This window comes from Salmo salar, chromosome ssa13 (genome assembly GCF_905237065.1).
Source record: "Salmo salar chromosome ssa13, Ssal_v3.1, whole genome shotgun sequence".
NCBI classification, from domain to species: Eukaryota; Metazoa; Chordata; class Actinopteri; order Salmoniformes; family Salmonidae; genus Salmo; species Salmo salar.
In genome coordinates this window covers 30,239,859-30,246,323 of record NC_059454.1, presented here as the reverse complement: position 1 = coordinate 30,246,323, position 6,465 = coordinate 30,239,859, and positions in this window count along the sequence as shown.

Below are 6,465 nucleotides of genomic sequence, written 5' to 3'. Positions count from 1 at the left end.
GAACACCGCCCGAACAAGGAGAGGAGCCGACTTCGGCGGAAGTCGTGACAGTGCCTCCCCCCTTGATGCTCGGCTCCAGCGGCGCGCCGACACGGCGATGGTGAAACTCCCGCAGCAGTTCGGGGTCCAAAACATCCGCAACCAGGACCCAGCACCTCTCCTCTGGACCGTACCCCTCCCACTCCATGCGGTACTGAAGGCCCCCTGCCCGATGCCTCGAATCCAGGATGGAACGAACGGAGTACGCCGGGGCCCCCTTGATGTCCAGAGGGGGCGGAGGGACCTCCCGCACCTCAGATTCCTGGAGCAGACCAGCCACCACCGGCCTGAGGAGAGACACATGAAACGAGGGGTTAATACGGTAATCAGAGGGAAGCTGTAATCTGTAACACACCTCGTTCACCCTCCTCAGGACTTTGAATGGCCCCACAAACCGCAGACCCAGCTTCCGGCAGGGCAGGTGGAGGGGCAGGTTTCGGGTTGAGAGCCAGACCCGGTCCCCGTTTGCGAACCCCGGGGTCTCACTGCGGTGACGGTCCGCGCTGGTCTTTTGGCGAAGCGCGGCTCGCTGGAGGTGAACACGGGCGGCCTCCCATGTCTCCTCCGCGCGCCTGAACCAGTCGTCCACCGCAGGAGCCTCGGACTGACCCTGATGGCATGGCGCCAGAACCGGCTGGTACCCCAATACGCTCTGAAAGGGGGAGAGGTTAGTGGAGGAGTAGCGAAGCAAGTTCTGTGCCATCTCGGCCCAGGGCACGAACGCCGCCCACTCCCCTGGCCGGTCCTGGCAATAGGACCGCAGAAACCTGCCCACATCCTGGTTGATTCTCTCTACCTGCCCGTTACTCTCGGGGTGAAAATGTTCCATGAACGCCTTCCAGACTCTCGGCGTGAACTGGGGACCCCGATCAGACACTATATCCTCAGGCACCCCGTAGTGCCGGAAGATGTGAGTAAACAGGGCTTCCGCAGTCTGTAGGGCCGTAGGAAGACCGGGCAGAGGGAGGAGATGACAGGACTTAGAGAAACAATCCACAACGACCAGGATCGTAGTGTTTCCCTGTGAAAGAGGTAGATCGGTTAAAAAATCCACAGACAGGTGTGACCAAGGTCGTTGTGGAACGGGTAAGGGGTGTAGCTTACCTCTGGGCAGGTGTCTCGGAGCCTTACACTGGGCACACACCTAGCATGAGGAAACATAAACCCTCACATCCTTAGCCAAGGTGGGCCACCAGTACTTCCCAGTAAGACAGCGCACCGTCCGACCAATCTCCGGATGACCAGAGGAGGGTGACATGTGGGCCCAATAGATCAACTGGTCACGGACAGCAGATGGAATGTACATATGCCCGACAGGACACTGGCGGGGAGCGGGTTCTGTACGCAATGCCTGCTCAATGTCCACGTTCAGCTCCCACCTGACCGGCACTACCAGGCAAGAGGCCGGGAGTATGGGAGTCTGATCCATGGGCCGCTCCTCTGTGTCATACAGCCGGGACAGTGTGTCTGCCTTCGTATTCTGGGAACCTGGTCTGTAGGATAGGGTAAACACAAAACGGGTAAAAAACATGGTCCACCTTGCCTGACGAGGATTCAGTCTCCTCGCTGCCCGGATGTACTCCAGGTTGCGGTGGTCAGTCCAGATGAGGAAAGGGTGTTTAGCCCCCTCAAGCCAATGTCTCCATGCCTTCAATGCCTTAACCACAGCCAACAGCTCCCGGTCCCCCATATCATAGTTACGCTCCGCTGGGCTGAGCTTCTTCGAGAAGAAAGCCCAGGGGTGGAGTTTTGGTGGCGTACCCGAGCGCTGTGAGAGCACGGCTCCTATCCCAGCCTCGGACGCATCCACCTCCACTATGAACGCCAAAGAGGGATCCGGATGGACCAGCATGGGAGCCGATGTAAACAGAGCTCTTAGCTGCCCAAAAGCCCTGTCCGCCTCAGCCGACCACTGCAACCGTACGGGACCCCCCTTCAGCAGTGAGGTAATGGGAGCAGCCACCTAGCCAAAACCTCAGATAAATCTCCGTTAGTAATTGGAAAACCCTAAAAATCTCTGCACCTCCTTTACCGTGGTGGGAGTCTGCCAATTACGCACGGCTGCAATGCGGTCACATCTCCACCCCTGATGTGGAAATGCGATACCCTAGGAAGGAGACGACCTGCTGAAAGAACAGGCATTTCTCTGCCTTGACGTACAGGTCATGCTCCAACAGTCATCCAAGTACCTTGCGTACCAAGGACACATGCTCGGCGCGTGTAGCGGAGTATATCAGAATGTCATCGATATACACCACTACACACCCGTGCAGGTCCCTGAAAATCTCGTCTACAAAGGATTGGAAAACTGATGGAGCATTCATCAACCCATACGGCATGACTAAGTACTCATAATGCCCTGAGGTGGTACTAAACGCTGTATTCCACTCGTCTCCCTCCCGGATAAGCACCACGTTATACGTACTCCTGAGATCCAGTTTCGTGAAGAAGCGCGCCCCATACATTGACTCAATCGCCGTGGCGAGAAGAGGTAGCGGGTAACTGTACCTCACCGTGATTTGATTGAGACCTCTATAGTCAATGCACGGGCGTAGACCTCCATCCTTCTTCTTCACAAAAAAGAAACTCGAGGAGGCGGGTGAAGTGAAGGACCGAATGTAACCCTGACGCAGGGATTCAGAGGCATATGTCTCCATAAACACCGTCTCCGCTTGCGACAGGGGATACACATGACTCCTGGGAAGCGCAGCATCTGCCAGGAGATTTATCGCACAGTCCCCCTGTCGATGAGGTGGTATTTGAGTCGCCTTCTTTTTACAGAAGGCGAAAGCCAAATCGGCATATTCTGGGGGGATGCGCACGGTGGAGACCTGGTCTGGACTTTCCACCGTGGTAGAACCAACAGAAACCCCTACACACCTCCCCGAGCACTCTCGCGACCACCCCGTGAGAGCCCTCTGTTGCCAGGAAATAGTGGGGTTATGATGAGCTAACCAGGGAAGGCCTAGTACCACGGGAAACGCAGGACAGTCAATGAGGAAGAGACTGATTTTCTCCACGTGACCCCCCTGCGTCTCCATGGCCAGGGAGATGGTGGCTTCCCTGATTAGCCCGGACCCTAATGGTCGACTATCCAGAGCGTGAAAGGTCTAACTACAGGAATAATGGGGATCCCTAAATTAAGGGCTAACGCTCTGTCAATAAAATTCCCAGCTGCGCCTGAATCAACGAGCACCTTATGCTGGGAATGCGGGGAAAAATCAGGGAAACAAACAGGTACAAACAGGTGGTCAACAGAGGACTCTGGATGAGTGTGGTGCAGACTCACCTGGGGTGACGCCAGAGTGCCCTGCCTGTTGCCTCGACACCTAGAGGAACCGACACGGCACCGACCGGCAGTGTGCCCTCTGCGGCCACAGATGGTGCACGTGATGGCACCTCCTCCAGTCTCCCTACGCGTAGCCCCTCCCAATTTCATGGGCACCAGATTGTAGGTACTGGAAGTTGGCACCGACAGAGCCCCCTCTGGACGTCCGCGGGTGACCAGCAGGTTATCCAACCGGATGGACAAATCCACCAGTTGGTCAAAGGAGATGGTGGCATTCCTGCAGGCCAGCTCACGTCGGACGTCCTTCCGCAGGCTGCACCGATAGTGGTCGATGAGGGCCCTGTCGTTCCAGCCTGCTCCGGCGGCCAAGGTCCAGAATTCTAGGGCGAATTCCTGGGCGCTCCTCGTCCCCTGCCTCAAATGGAAGAGCCGAAGTGGTCCAACGCCGCGTCTTCTTCTCCCCACACGGCGTTTTCCCACTCCAAAGCTCTCCCCGAGAGGCATGAGACGAGGGCAGACACTCTCTCTCTTCCCGAGGGAGCTGGATGCACAGTGGCCAGGTAGAGGTCCAGTTGTAACAGGAATCCCTGGCACTGTGCTGCTGTCCCATCATACTCCCTGGGAAGGGAGAGACGCATCCCACTGGGTCTGGCTCCGGACGGGACGGGTTGAGGTAACCCCGGTTGTGCTGGTCGAGGCACTGGGGAGACTTCCTGTCTCTCCCAGCGGTCCATTATCTGGACAACGCGATCCATCATGGTACCAAGATGATGTAACATAGCAGAATGTTCCTGGACACGCTCCTCAACTCTTCTCACCGGGGAACCTGTTCCTGCTGACTCCATGGTTCTGGTGTGTAATTCTGTTAGGGGTGTGTACGGAGGCGAAATCAGGTGCAGGAGATCAGAGTGTAGTAAACAGGCGTACTTTAATTCCGGTCCAAAAACGACAGCACATAAAAACATAAACGTGCCCAAAACACGGAACGTAACAAAAGTATAGCGCCTGAACAATATCCACATAACAATAAACAATTACACACAAAGACATGGAGGGGTGTAAGGCTCGGACGTCGTGAGTGAGGAATCAAAACGCAGGAAGCAGCGAGCACAGGGTAGTGGCTTTTAAATGGGTCAAGAGGCAAACACACACAAGCCACGCCAAACAGCGAATAGCGCGCACACAAAACAAAGTGCCCCAAACACAGGGGAAAACACATGCGGCGCAAAACTAACGCACAAGCATAAACACAAGCACACAAACAGGAATGACAATCCCGCACAATGAGAAGGCGGACCAGCTAATACTTATAGCCCCGCTAATCACCCCCACTACGAACAGGTGCACACAATCACAAAAGGGGGAAAACAAAAAAGGGAATCAGTGGCAGCTAATAGGCCGGTGACGACGACCGCCGAGCGCCACCCGAGCAGGAGGGGGCGCCACCGTCGGTGGGAATCGTGACAAGGGGAAACAGAGGACTAAATACATGCAGTTGATAATGGAATGAAAACCAGGTGTGTATGGAACAAGACAAAACAAATGGATATATGAAAAATGGAGTGGTGATGGCTAGAAAGCCGGTGACGTCAATTGCCGAACGCCGCCCAAACAAGGAGAGGAGCCGACTTCGGCGGAAGTCGTGACATATACATATATGTCAGAGCGGCATTGGACTAAGATACAGTGGCATAGTATAGAATACAGAATATAGATATGAGATGGGTGATGCAATATTTACACAATTTAAGTGACTAAGATACCATAGAATAGTATATAGTACAGTTTATACATATGAGATGAGTAGTGCAAGATACGGAGACATTATTCAAGTGGCTAGTGTTTCATTTCCTTAAATTGGCCAGTGATTCCTAATCTATGTCTACAGGCAGCAGCCTCTGATGTGCTGGAGATGGCTGTTTAACAGTCAGTGGTGTAGTATAGAATACAATACAGTATATACATATGAAATGGGTGATGCAATATGTAAACACAATTTAAAAGTGACTGAGATATCGTAGAATAGAGTGGAGTGCAGTTTATACATATGAGATGAGTAACGCTAGATACGGAAACATTATTAAAGTGGCTAGTGATCCATTTCTAAAAGTGGCCAGTGATTCCTAATCTATGTCTATAGGCAGCCGCCTCTGATTTGCTAGTGATGGCTGTTTAGCAGTCTGATGGCCTTGAGATAGAAGCTGTTTTACAGTCTCTTGGTCCCAGCTTTGATGCACCTGTACTGACCTCGCCTTCTAGATGATAGCGGGGCAAACAGGCAGTGGCTCAGGTGGTTGATGTCCTTGATGATCTTTTTGGCCTTCCTCTGGCATATTATATTATTCCCTGAGTAGTCATTCCATTCTCACAACCACTGTGTTGTGTTATTTATATATATTGTTTACCTTAGTTGAATGCACTGACTGTAAGTCGTTCTGGGTAAGAGCATCTGCTAAATTACAAGCCACTGACTACTCTACCATGGGTTGAATTTACAGCTGATATCATGTTCAAATTAGATGGACTAGATGGATTCTGCATAATTCCACTCAAACCAGTGTATATCTGTGGCATGCTGCTTAGAACAATCCCCACTCTGGTCAACTGCTTCACAGCAATCTCTGCCATGCCCCCTCCCATGAAACAGGATCTGGATATGGCATTGCCTGCCTTGTTGAAGATTATCAAGTCAATTACACCAGGCCCAAGTTGGCTGCCTTGCTCAGCCAGCTAGCCAGCCTTGGCCAGGGATTAGGGCTCAGCCTCACTCCCATCAGCCACAGTGATTGATAGACCATCATACCCTGCTCTAGGCCCGACCTCGCCTAACCTGGCTCACCTCAAACCGTCTGTGTCTCTGTCTGTCTGTTTCACCTACCTGTACTTTGTTCACTTGTCATCTGGCTTTAAACCAGTAGGGCTTTGTTAGCCACTGAGGCTGGAATGGCTTCTGTGAACAGAAAATAGAGACTGAAAGAGACAAGGGCAAAGGGTATTTCAGGTTACGATTATTTCATATATACACTGACAAGTATGCCAGAGGTCATGTGGTTTTTTTCACAAAGGATTTTTGGTAGGCTCTACAAGATTTGCAATCTATATGTTTTCCTCTCAATATGGTTTTGGTTTGTTTCTGG